Genomic DNA, 12,004 nt, shown 5'->3' with positions numbered 1-12,004 from the left:
CCTAGAGCCCAAGGCATCTGGGATAATTGTACAGGAAGTCATCCAGGAGAAACCCAATAAATGTTAGTTGACACTGAATCTGTAATAAATTCATCATCAGAGCCCCAGTGAAATCAGGTTTTTGCATGTTATTTGAAGTTTCAGCATTAAATAAACTTATCATCTTTCAATCCCTTTATATTTGAGTTTCCCAACCTTAGCACTATTGCCATTTGTTGTTGTTGTTGTTGTTCAGTCGATAAGTCCTGTCTGACTCTTTGTGATCCCATGGACTGCAGCCTTCCAGGCTCCCCTGTCCTTCGTTATCTCCCAAGGTTTGCTCAAATTCATGTCCATTGAGTTGGTGACGCTATCTAACCATCTCATCCTCTGCCACTGCATTCTTTTGCCTTCAATATTTCCTAGCATCAGGGTCTTTCCCAATGAGTCGACTCTTTGTACCAGTTGGCAAAAGTATTAGAGATTCAGCTTCACCATCAGTCCTTCCAATAAATTTTGTCATGATCTCAGGATAACTTGTTATTCAGTCACTAAGTTGTGTCCAACTCTTTGCGACCGCATGGACTGCAGCACACCAGGCTTCCCTGTCCTTCACTATCTCCTGGAGTTTGCTCAAATTCCTATCCATTGAGTCACTGATACTATCTAACCATCTCATCCTCTATTGTCCCCTTCTCCTCTTGCCCTCAATCTTTCCCAGCATCAAGGGCTTTTCCAATGAGTCAGCTCCTTGCATCAGGTAGACAAAGTATTGGAGCTTCAACTACAGCATCAGTCCTTCCAATAAATATTCAGGGTTGAATTCCTTTAGGATTGACTGGCTTGACCTGGGTAATTCTGTATTGTGAAGGGTGGTTGTATGCATTGTAGAGTGTTGACCAGCATCCCTGGCTTCTATCCACTAGACACCAATAGCATCTCCCCACTCAGCTGGAACAACCAGAAAAATCTCCAGGCATCGCCCTATGTCCACCTCCCCCAGTGGGGGGAAGGGACAAAATTATTCCCAGTTGAGAATCCTTTGTATATCATCATCAATGCTAGGGCCTCTAACTGCAAAAATTATTCTTTGCTGCCCTTTGGCTGCATATTGAACATACGTAGATAACAGTCAGTAGTCGAATCAGGAAATTGTCTTTTCTTGATAGTCAGTGATAACCTTTCCATAAAATAAATTTACCAGATACCCCTTGTGCCCTTGGACCCATAGCTGGAGTTAGACCACAGCATGCTCCAAAGGTATAAAGTCTGACCAGGAGGAAAATGACTTGTACTCATGAAGAATTTCAAATGTTGCCCTTTTACATTGGCAGAAACCTGGGGAATGTACATGACAATGGATTCTAATGGTGTTAGACTATGCAGCATAAAGTTCAATGCTGAGTTGGTCCTAATTTATCAATCAGAATGTATGAGTGAATGTTTCTAGATTTGTTATTCTATGTGATAAAAGTGGCACTAACAATCTACTTGGTTGGTTGGTTGATTAGTTGATTGGCTGCTTGTAAGCTCCTTAAGAGAAGGGATTTTGTCTCTTCATTGCAATGTCCCCAGCATCAAGAAAAGTACCCGACACAAAATAGGTGCACAATAAATAGGTATTGAAAGAAGGACAAGACCATCTGCTTACTGTTGAGCAAAACAGTGTTTGTCTCTCTAATGGTTTCTGCTTTTCTCTAATATCTTCAAGTCTCAGGCTTGCTTCCTCCTTCTGATTACATCAGAGAGCATCTCCATCAAGTCCATCAGTGACATGCAGGACATTTGTCCTAGGAAAGGAGCATAAAATCAGGATGAGGATAAGAATCAGTTTAGGGAGCTTTCAAAGAGCACAGACACTTGGGCACAGTGTAAAAAATTCTGGTTCTCTAGTGTGGGGCTGGGGGCTGGGAATCTGTAAAAGTGTCCAGACAGTTTGGGGTACCCTGTTTGGTCCCACTCACATTCTGCATCCCTGCTCCATCTTTGTCTTTCTTCAGAAATGTTGGTGGGCTCCTGCTTCTTCCCCAGAAACCAAATCTGAGAACTCAGAGTAGGAACAAGCATCCCCAGTGTAGGAACAAGAATGTGAGGGCATGGGAGATTAGAGAGGGGGACTGGAATAGTCCTTTTGAATGCAGATGCTTCATCTAAACACTGTATTTATAGGTGAGTGAAAGATACTCACCCATCGTGACAGCTGAGGCATCTCCCAGCCATAGTTTTTAGCCCCAAGTATGCAAAGAAAAAGCTGCAAACAGAACTTGTGGTATGCCAGTTATGCATAAATAATGTGAAGTGACACCTCGAGAAGCAGAGATTTCTGTTCTTAGCAACTTGGGGTCATCACTGACATTTGCCTCTGATTTTAATGTCCCCAGTTCTCAAGATGAAATCAATCAGAAGTTCTGAAAGCATTAAATACTGAACAACAAGTTCATTCTGAAAGAGCAGCTCTTCCCAGCATCACCCCAGAGCAAGTCCAGGGAAAAGAATTCTTTGATATGAATGTTTTAGGAAGGGAGTAAGGTGCGATGATCTCATTGTGAAGGAAGCTCAGTCCCTTAAGGTCATCTTCAGAGCTGGAAATGATCCGTGTTGAGAAAACTGACCTTCAGTGTCTTCTTTGCTAGATATTTAAACAGCAACAGTGGGCTAAACCAGCAATCTGAAATGCCATGAGAGTGGGAAGGTTGGAAGACTTGGGTTTCAGATTAACTGGATATGTACATTAAGGTTGGAGTGCTTATTACAGAAGCCTATGAAAAAGAAATAGATAATATGAGAGTCATGAGTTAAGTTTTATTTATGGGCAAAATGAGGACTTTAGTCTGGGAGACAGCATCTTAGATAGCTCTGAGAAACTGCTCCAAAGAGGTCAGGGGGTGGGGGGCGGGGAGGGGAGGGGATGGTCAGTATATATGTGACTTTGGTGAAGGGGGAGTACATGCAATCAGGCACATCTGTTTTGCAGAAGGCTGCTGCTAGTCTCATGAGGGTTACTGCTAGTCACAAAGAACAGATGTCACCATGAAAATTTTTAGTGCTTTCTAGATACAAGGAGATTCAAGAATTGGGCTCATACAATCTTTTCCTGAAAATATCTAACTGTCTGAAGTCCTGTCCTGCCAGTTTTTCCTGCCAAGCACAGAGTGCCCCTTCCTGATCTCTACCCTGAACTCTTTTCAGGAGGTGTTGAAACTACAGCAACCCATGATTTAATTCTTGCAGCAGTAGATGGCAAGTGACAATTTGTTGTTGGCAGACATACTGCTTTAAAATTCAAATTCTTAACTCAGGACCATGATGTAGTCAGCATCAGACAGGCCTGTGTCATCATTGCTGTGATGACATCTGAGTTGTATAGGCACCAGGGGAACCAGGGCACTGTGCTTGCCTATGGAAATCAAAGGAGACAGACACGCCAGGTAATAAGGTCTTGCTACAGCAGCAGAGGGGGAGGGAATTGAGGTGAGAAAGGATGATGGGAACTCAGTGCTCACAGGCAAAAAGAAAAGTAATTTAGGCTGAGCTCCCCAGATTTCTGACACTCAATCTGCCTGGTGAAAAGCAAGAGGTAATAATTCATACATAGTATCAGCTATAAAACAAATCCTGTTTTATAAAACAATGAAGCACACTAAAGACAAACCTTAGTCTTTTATAAAAGCAAGCATATCTCATAAATGAATAAAAATCCAGTCTGTTTCTCTTTTTGTTTCCTGGAGACAAAATAAAGAAGAGAAGCTTTCAGTGAAATGATGAAGCTCCTTGAAATTGTAATCAGAACACCCTGGACAGTTTCAACATGGGGAAGATGTTTTTCTATACTGAAACATGAGAAATTGTGTTTGAAGAACCCCGTAAGTGCAAACTGACTCAAAGCTCAATTGCACTGTCAATAAAGAATGAATGAACAAAATTCTTCACAAGCTTCACACCGGAGGTATTGAGAGTTTCACAAGATTCAAAAGCAGATGGTTTAATGGACAGTTTCATCAGAGGTTGTAAAGACAAACACATTTATGTTAAAAAAAAAAAAAAGTCTGTTACAGGAATTATAAACCTAAAATTATAAGCATTAGTCTTGCTTTCTAATATTTAACAATTAAGTACTTAATTACTGGCTATTTTAATATAGATTATTTAGTAAGATGTACTAATTGTTACAACATTTCTAGGGGAAAAGGAACTTTCACCTCCTTATCATACCAGAAGCAATTCTTCTCACCATTTCAAAGCTTCTGTCTTCCAAGAAGTGTTCTAAATCCAATCGCTTAGGGTGATGACTGTGGATGAATGGTGATTACCAGCAAATGAGATGACTAAGCAGATTGCCAGGAGAAATATCAACTTCAGATATACAGATGATACCACCCTAATGGCAGAAAGCAAAGAGGAACTAAAGAGCCTCTTGATGAAGGTGAAATAGGAGAGTGAAAAAGCTGGCTTAAAACTCAGCATTCAGAAAACTAAGATCACAGCATCTGGTCCCATCATATCATGGCAAATAGATGGGGGAAAATGGAAACAGTGGCAGATTTAATTTTCTTGGGCTCCAAAATAATTGCAGTCTATGACTGCAGCCATGAAATTAAAAGACATTTGCTCCTTGGAAGAAAAGCTATGACCAACCTAGACAGCTTACTAAAAAGCAGAGACATCACTTTGCTGACAAAGGTCCATGTAGTCAAAAGCTATGTTTTTTCCAGCAGTCATGTACAGATGTGAGAGTTGGACCATAAAGAAGGCTGAGTGCTAAAGAATTGATGCTTTGAACTGTGGTGTTGGAGAAGACTCTTGAGAGTCCCTTGGACTGCAAGGAGATCAAACCAGTCAATCTTAAAGAAATTCAACCCTGAATATTCATTGGAAGGACTGATGCTGAAGCTGAAGGCCATACTTTGGCCACTGATGCCAAAGAGCTGATTCACTGGAAAAGATCCTGATGCTGAGCAAGATTGAGAGCAGGAGGAGAAAGGGGTGACAGAGGATAAGATGGTTGGATAGCACCACTGACTCAATGGACATGAGTTAAAAAAAAAAAACTCAGGGAGATGGTGAAGGACAGAGAAGCCTGGTATGCTGCAGTCCATAGGGTCACAAAGAGTTGGACACCACTGAGTGACTAACATTTTCACTTTCTTTCCCTTTCCAATCCCAATAATTCATATATTGAAGCCATAATTTTCCAATGTGATAGCATTTGGAAGTGGGGTCTTTGGAAGGCAATTTTATTTTTTAATATAAATTTATCTATTTTAATTGGAGGCTAATTACTTTACAATATTGTATTGGTTTTGCCATACATCAACATGAATCCACCATGGGTGTACACGTGTTCCCAATCCTGAACCCCCCTCCCTCCTCCTTCCCCATACCATCCCTCTGGGTCATCCCAGTGCACCAGCCCCAAGCATCCTGTATCCTGCATCAAACCTGGACTGGCAATTCGTTTCACATGTGATATTATACATGTTTCAATGCCATTCTCCCAAATCATCCCACCCTCACCATCTCCCACAGAGTCCAAAAGACTGTTCTATACATCTGTGTCTCTTTTGCTGTCTCGCATACAGGGTTATTGGTACCATGTTTCTAAATTCCATGTATATGCTTTAGTATACTGTATTGGTATTTTTCTTTCTGGCTTACTTCACTCTGTATAGTAGGCTCCAGTTTCATCCACCTCATTAGAACTGATTCAGATGTATTCTTTTTTATGGCTGAGTAATACTCCATTATGTATATGTACCACAGCTTTCTTATCCATTCATCTGCTGATGGACATCTAGGTTGCTTCCATGTCCTGGCTATTATAAACAGTGCTGCGATGAACATTAGGGTACACATGTCTCTTTTAATTCTGGTTTCCTCAGTGTGTATGCGCAGCAGAGGGATTGCTGGGTCATATGGCAGTTCTATTTCCAGTTTTTAAGGAATCTCCACACTGTTCTCCATAGTGGCTGTACTAGTTTGCATTTCCACCAACAGTGTAAGAGGGTTCCCTTTTCTCCACACCTTCTCCAGCATTTATTGCTTGTAGACTTTTGGATCGCAGCCATTCTGACTGGCATGAAATGGTACCTCATTGTGGTTTTGATTTGCATTTCTCTAATAATGAGTGATGTTGAGCATCTTTTCATGTGTTTGTTAGCCATCTGTATGTCTTCTTTGGAGAAATGTCTGTTTAGTTCTTTGGCCCATTTTTTGATTGGGTCGTTCATTTTTCTGGAATTGAGCTGCAGGAGTTGCTTGTATATTTTTGAGATTAGTTCTTTGTCAGTTGCTTCATTTGCTATTATTTTCTCACATTCTGAAGGCTGTATTTTCACCTTGCTTAGAGTTTCCTTTGTTGTGCAGAAGCTTTTAAGTTTAATTAGGTCCCATTTTTTTATTTTTGTTTTTATTTCCAATATCCTGGGAGGTGGGTCATAGAGGATCCTGCTGTGATTTATGTCGGAGAGTGTTTTGCCTATGTCTCCTCTAGACATAGTTTCTAGTCTTATGTTTAGATTGTTAATCCATTTTGAGTTTATTTTTGTGTACAGTATTAGAAAGTGTTCTAGTTTCATTCTTTTACAAGTGGTTGACCAGTTTTCCCAGCACCACTTGTTAAAGAGATTGTCTTTTCTCCATTGTATATTCTTACCTCCTTTGTCAAAGATAAGGTGTCCATAGGTGCATGGGTTTATCTCTGGGCTTTGTATTTTGTTCCATTGATCTATATTTCTGGTATTTCTGTCTTTGTGCCAGTACCATACTGTCTTGATGACTGTGGCATTGTAGTAGAGCCTGAAGTCAGGCAAGTTGATTCCTCCAGTTCCATTCTTCCTTCTCAAGATTGCTTTGGCTATTCAAGTTTTTTTTTTATTTCCCTACAAATTGTGAAATTATTTGTTCTAGCTCTGTGAAGAATACCATTGGTAGCTTGATAGGGATTGCATTGAATCTATAAATTGCTTTGGGTAGTATACTCATTTTCACTATATTGATTCTTCCGATCCATGAACACGGTATATTTCTCCACCTATTAGTGTCCTCTTTTATTTCTTTCACCAGTGTTGTATAGTTTTCTATATATAGGTCTTTTGTTTCTTTATATATATTCCTAAGTATTTTATTCTTTTCATTGCAATGGTGAATGGAATTGTCTCCTTAATTTCTCTTTCTATTTTCTAATAATTAGTGTATAGGAATGCAAGGGATTTCTGTGTGTTGATTTTATATCCTGCAACTTTACTATATTCATTGATTAGCTCTAGTAATTTTTTGGTAGAGTCTTTAGGGTTTTCTATGTAGAGGACCATGTCAACTGCAAACAGTGAGAGTTTTACTTCTTCTTTTCCAGTTTGGATTCCTTTCATTTCTTTTTCTGCTCTGATTGCCATGACCAAAACTTCCAAAACTATGTTGAATAGTAGTGGTGAAAGTGGGCACCCTTGTCTTGTTCCTGACTTTAGGGGGAATGCTTTCAATTTCTCACCATTGAGGATAATGTTTGCTGTGGGTTTATCATATATAGCTTTTATTATGTTGAAGTATGTTCCTTCTATTCCTGCTTTCTGGAGAGTTTTTATCATAAATGGATGTTGAATTTTGTCAAAGGCTTTCTCTGCATCTATTGAGATAATCATATGGCTTTTATTTTTCAATTTGTTAATGTGATGTATTACGTTGATTGACTTGCAGATATTGAAGAATCCTTGCATCCCTGGAATAAAGCCCACTTGGTCACAATGTTTGATCTTTTTAATGTGTTGTTGGATTCTGATTGCTAGAATTTTGTTAAGGATTTTTGCATCTATGTTCATCAGTGATATTGGCCTGTAGTTTTCTTTTTTTGTGGGATCTTTGTCAGGTTTTGGTATTAGGGTGATGGTGGCCTCATAGAATGAGTTTGGAAGTTTACCTTCCTCTGCAATTTTCTGGAAGTTTGAGTAGGGTAGGTGTTAGCTCTTCTCTAAATTTTTGCTAGAATTCAGCTGTGAAGCCGTCTGGACCTGGGCTTTTGTTTGCTGGAAGATTTCTGATTAGAGTTTCAATTTCCGTGCTTGTGATGGGTCTGTTAACATTTTCTATTTCTTCCTGGTTCAGTTTTGGAAAGTTGTACTTTTCTAAGAATTTGTCCATTTCTTCCACGTTGTCCATTTTATTGGCATATAATTGTTGATAGTAGTCTCTTATGATTCTTTGTATTTCTGTGTTGTCTGTTGTGATCTCTCCATTTTCATGTCTAATTTTATTGATTTGATTTTTCCCCCCTTGTTTCTTGTTGAGTCTGGCTAATGGTTTGTCAATTTTATTTATCCTTTCAAAAAACCAACTTTTGGCTTTGTTGATTTTTGCTATGGTCTCTTTTGTTTCTTTTGCATTTATTTCTGCCCTAATTTTTGAGATTTCTTTCCTTCTACTAACCCTGGGGTTCTTCATTTCTTCCTTTTCTAGTTGCTTTAGGTGTAGAGTTAGGTTATTTATTTGACTTTTTTCTTGTTTCTTGAGGTATGCCTGTATTGCTATGAACTTTCCCCTTAGCACTGCTTTTACAGTGTCCCACAGGTTTTGAGTTGTTGTGTTTTCATTTTCATTCATTTCTATCATATTTTGATTTCTTTTTTGATTTCTTCTGTGATTTGTTGGTTATTCAGCAGCGTGTTGTTCAGCCTCCATATGTTGGAGTTTTTAATAGTTTTTCTCCTGTAATTGAGATCTAATCTTACTGCATTGTGGTCAGAAAAGATGCTTGGAATGATCTCAATTTTTTTGAATTTACCAAGTCTAGATTTATGGCCCAGGATGTGATCTATCCTGAAGAAGGTTCCGTGTGCACTTGAGAAAAAGGTGAAATTCATTGTTTTGGGGTGAAATGTCCTATAGATATCAATTAGGTCTAACTGGTCTGTTGTATCATTTAAAGTTTGTGTTTCCTTGTTAATTTTCTGTTTAGTTGATCTATCCATAGGTGTGAGTGGGGTATTAAAGTCTCCCACTATTATTGTGTTATTGTTAATTTCCCCTTTCATACTTGTTAGCATTTGTCTTACATATTGTAGTGCTTCTATGTTGGGTGCATATATATTTATAATTGTTATATCTTCTTGGATTGATCCTTTGATCATTATGTAGTGTTCTTCTTTGTTTCTTTTCACAGTCTTTGTTTTGAAGTCTATTTTATCTGATACAAGTATTGCTACTCCTGCTTTCTTTTGGTCTCTATTTGCATGGAATATCTTTTTCCAGCCCTTCACTTTCAGTCTGTATGTGTCCCCTTTTTTGAGGTGGGTCTCTTGTAGACAACATATATAGGGGTCTTGTTTTTGTATCCATTCAGCCAGTCTTTGTCTTTTGGTTGGGGCATTCAACCCATTTACATTTAAGGTAATTATTGATAAGTATGATCCCATCGCCATTTACTTTATTGTTTTGGGTTCGAGTTTATACACCCTTTTTTTGTTTCCTGTCTAGAGAATATCCTTTAGCATTTGTTGGAGAGCTGGTTTGGTGGTGCTGAATTGTCTCGGCTTTTGCTTGTCTGTAAAGCTTTTGATTTCTCCTTCATATTTAAATGAGATCCTTGCTGGGTACAGTAATCTGGGATGTAGGTTATTTTCTTTCATCACTTTAAGTATGTCTTGCCATTCCCTCCTGGCCTGAAGAGTTTCTATTGAAAGATCAGCTGTTATCCTTATGGGAATTCCCTTATGTATTATTCGCTGTTTTTCCCTTGCTGCTTTTAATATTTGTTCTTTGTGTTTGATCTTTGTTAATTTGATTAATATGTGTCTTGGGGTGTTTTGCCTTAGGTTTATCCTATTTGGGACTCTCTGGGTTTCTTGGACTTGGGTGATTATTTCCTTCCCCATTTTAGGAAGTTTTTAACTATTATCTCCTCAAGTATTTTCTCATGGTCTTTCTTTTTGTCTTCTTCTTCTGGGACTCCTATGATTTGAACATTGGGCGTTTAACATTGTCCCAGAGGTCTCTGAGATTGTCCTTATTTATTTTAATTCGTTTTTCTTTTTTCCTCTCTGATTCATTTATTTCTACCATTCTATCTGCTGCTGCTGCTGTTATGTCGCTTCAGTCATGTCTGACTCTGTGCGACCCCATAGACAGCAGCCCACCAGGCTCCCTGGTCCCTAGGATTCTATCTTCTACCTCAAGGCAATTAATTTTAAATTAAGTCATAAGGCTCAGGCTCCCATGATAGAACTATACAATGCCCTTGTAAGAAGATGAAGGGAGATCTGTCTCTCTGTGCACATCCATGCACCAAAGAAAGGCCTTGTGGGGACTCAGTAAGGAGGTGGCTGTCTGCAAACAAGGAAGAGGGCCCTCACCAGGACCTGAATCTGCTGGCACCTTGACCTTGGCCTTCCCAGTGTCCAGAAGTGCAAGAAACACATTTCTGCTGTTCAAAAATACCCAACCTATGATATCTTGTTATAGCAGCCCCAGCTGGCTAACACATATGCCTCTAAATCCCAGGCTTTCCTGGGCTTTTTGTTGTTCCTCACACACAAACTGGACTTCATTGTCAGCTTGTCTCTATGTCTGAGATTCTTTATCATTATTAAACTCATACAGATATACATCAATCCTTAAAAACTGAAGTATGTGAGGATGCTTGGAAATGTAAAAGTGAAGTAACAGCAACTGAAAAAATATGAGCACATAAATATTATATTCTCCATGAATGCCATCACATTAAAGTATATGATACAGAAATAAAAGTCAAAATAAACTGCCATTAGATTTTCATAGTACAGCTTTTACATTTTACATGAAACCCTGGCTTGTTTCCACTGTTAAACATATAGTAAAATGTTTAGAATTCACAATAATAAATTATACTCATTTTTATTGGCCAATCATAGTTCAGTTGGTAAAGAATCTGCCTGCAGTGCAGAGGACCCAAGTTTGATCCCTGGGTCAGGAAGATCCCCTGGAGAAGGAAATGGCCACCCAGTCCAGTATTCTTGTCTGGCAAATCCCATGAACAGAGGAGCCTGGTGGGTTACAGTCCATGGGGTTGCAAGAGTCAGACATGACTTAGCAATTAAACCACCACTATCTAATGATACGCAGGGAACAATTAACCCTAATGCCCACTCCTGCCATCAGCAATTATAGTATTGAATCAATTTTTCTGGAAGCCCAAGGCCCCTATAGTAAGTCCACTGGCCTCATTCTTTTCCCTATTTCCGCCCAGTATACTTCACTGGTGGCTTAGATGGTAAAGAATCCATCTGCAATGCAGGACATCCTGGTTTGACCCCTGGGTCTGGAAGACCCCCTGGAGAAGGGAATGGCTACCCACTCTAGTATTCTAATCTGGAGAATCCCATGAACAGAGGAGCCTGACAGGCTACAGTTCATGGGATTGCAAAGAGTCAGACACAACTGAGCAACTAAGCACACATATTTCTGAGGATGTAAAGTGATAAATCAAATATAATAGAAATATGTCTTTCTTCATGACTCTAATTCATAAAAACATGCGATTCTTTTTCTTTTTTCAACTATTTACTAATGTTCCTTACAGGGAACCAATGGTGAATTTAGAAAGTTTTTGTTGTCATTGTCCAGTCCTTAAGTCATGTCTGACTCTTTGGGACCCCATGAACCAGAGCACACCAGGTTTCCCTGTTTATCACTGTCCCCAAGAGTTTGCTCAAACTCATGTCCATGGAGTCAGTGATGCCATCCAACCATCTCATCCTCTGCTGCCCTCTTCTCCTTTTGTCTTCAATCTTTCCCAGCATCAGGATCTTTTCCAATAAGTCAACTCTTATTGGAAAGTTTTAAGACAACTCAAAATATTCTATTAATAATTATTTCCAGGCTACATTCTGGTGCAATAGAACCAGTTCATACTGCCTCAGGAGAGTCAATTCTGTGCATGCTTTTCCAGTTTCACATCCAGTAACATCAGGTTGATAGCTTAAAATCAGCTGTATTGGAAGTATTTACAGCATGTATACACACAACAGGCACAAATTACTTACCCCCCCCCCCCCCCCAA

The sequence above is a fragment of the Bison bison genome, unplaced genomic scaffold (assembly GCF_000754665.1).
Source record: "Bison bison bison isolate TAMUID 2011002044 unplaced genomic scaffold, Bison_UMD1.0 scf7180017864250, whole genome shotgun sequence".
In the NCBI taxonomy this organism is placed as follows: Eukaryota; Metazoa; Chordata; class Mammalia; order Artiodactyla; family Bovidae; genus Bison; species Bison bison.
This window is presented reverse-complemented; position numbering follows the sequence as displayed.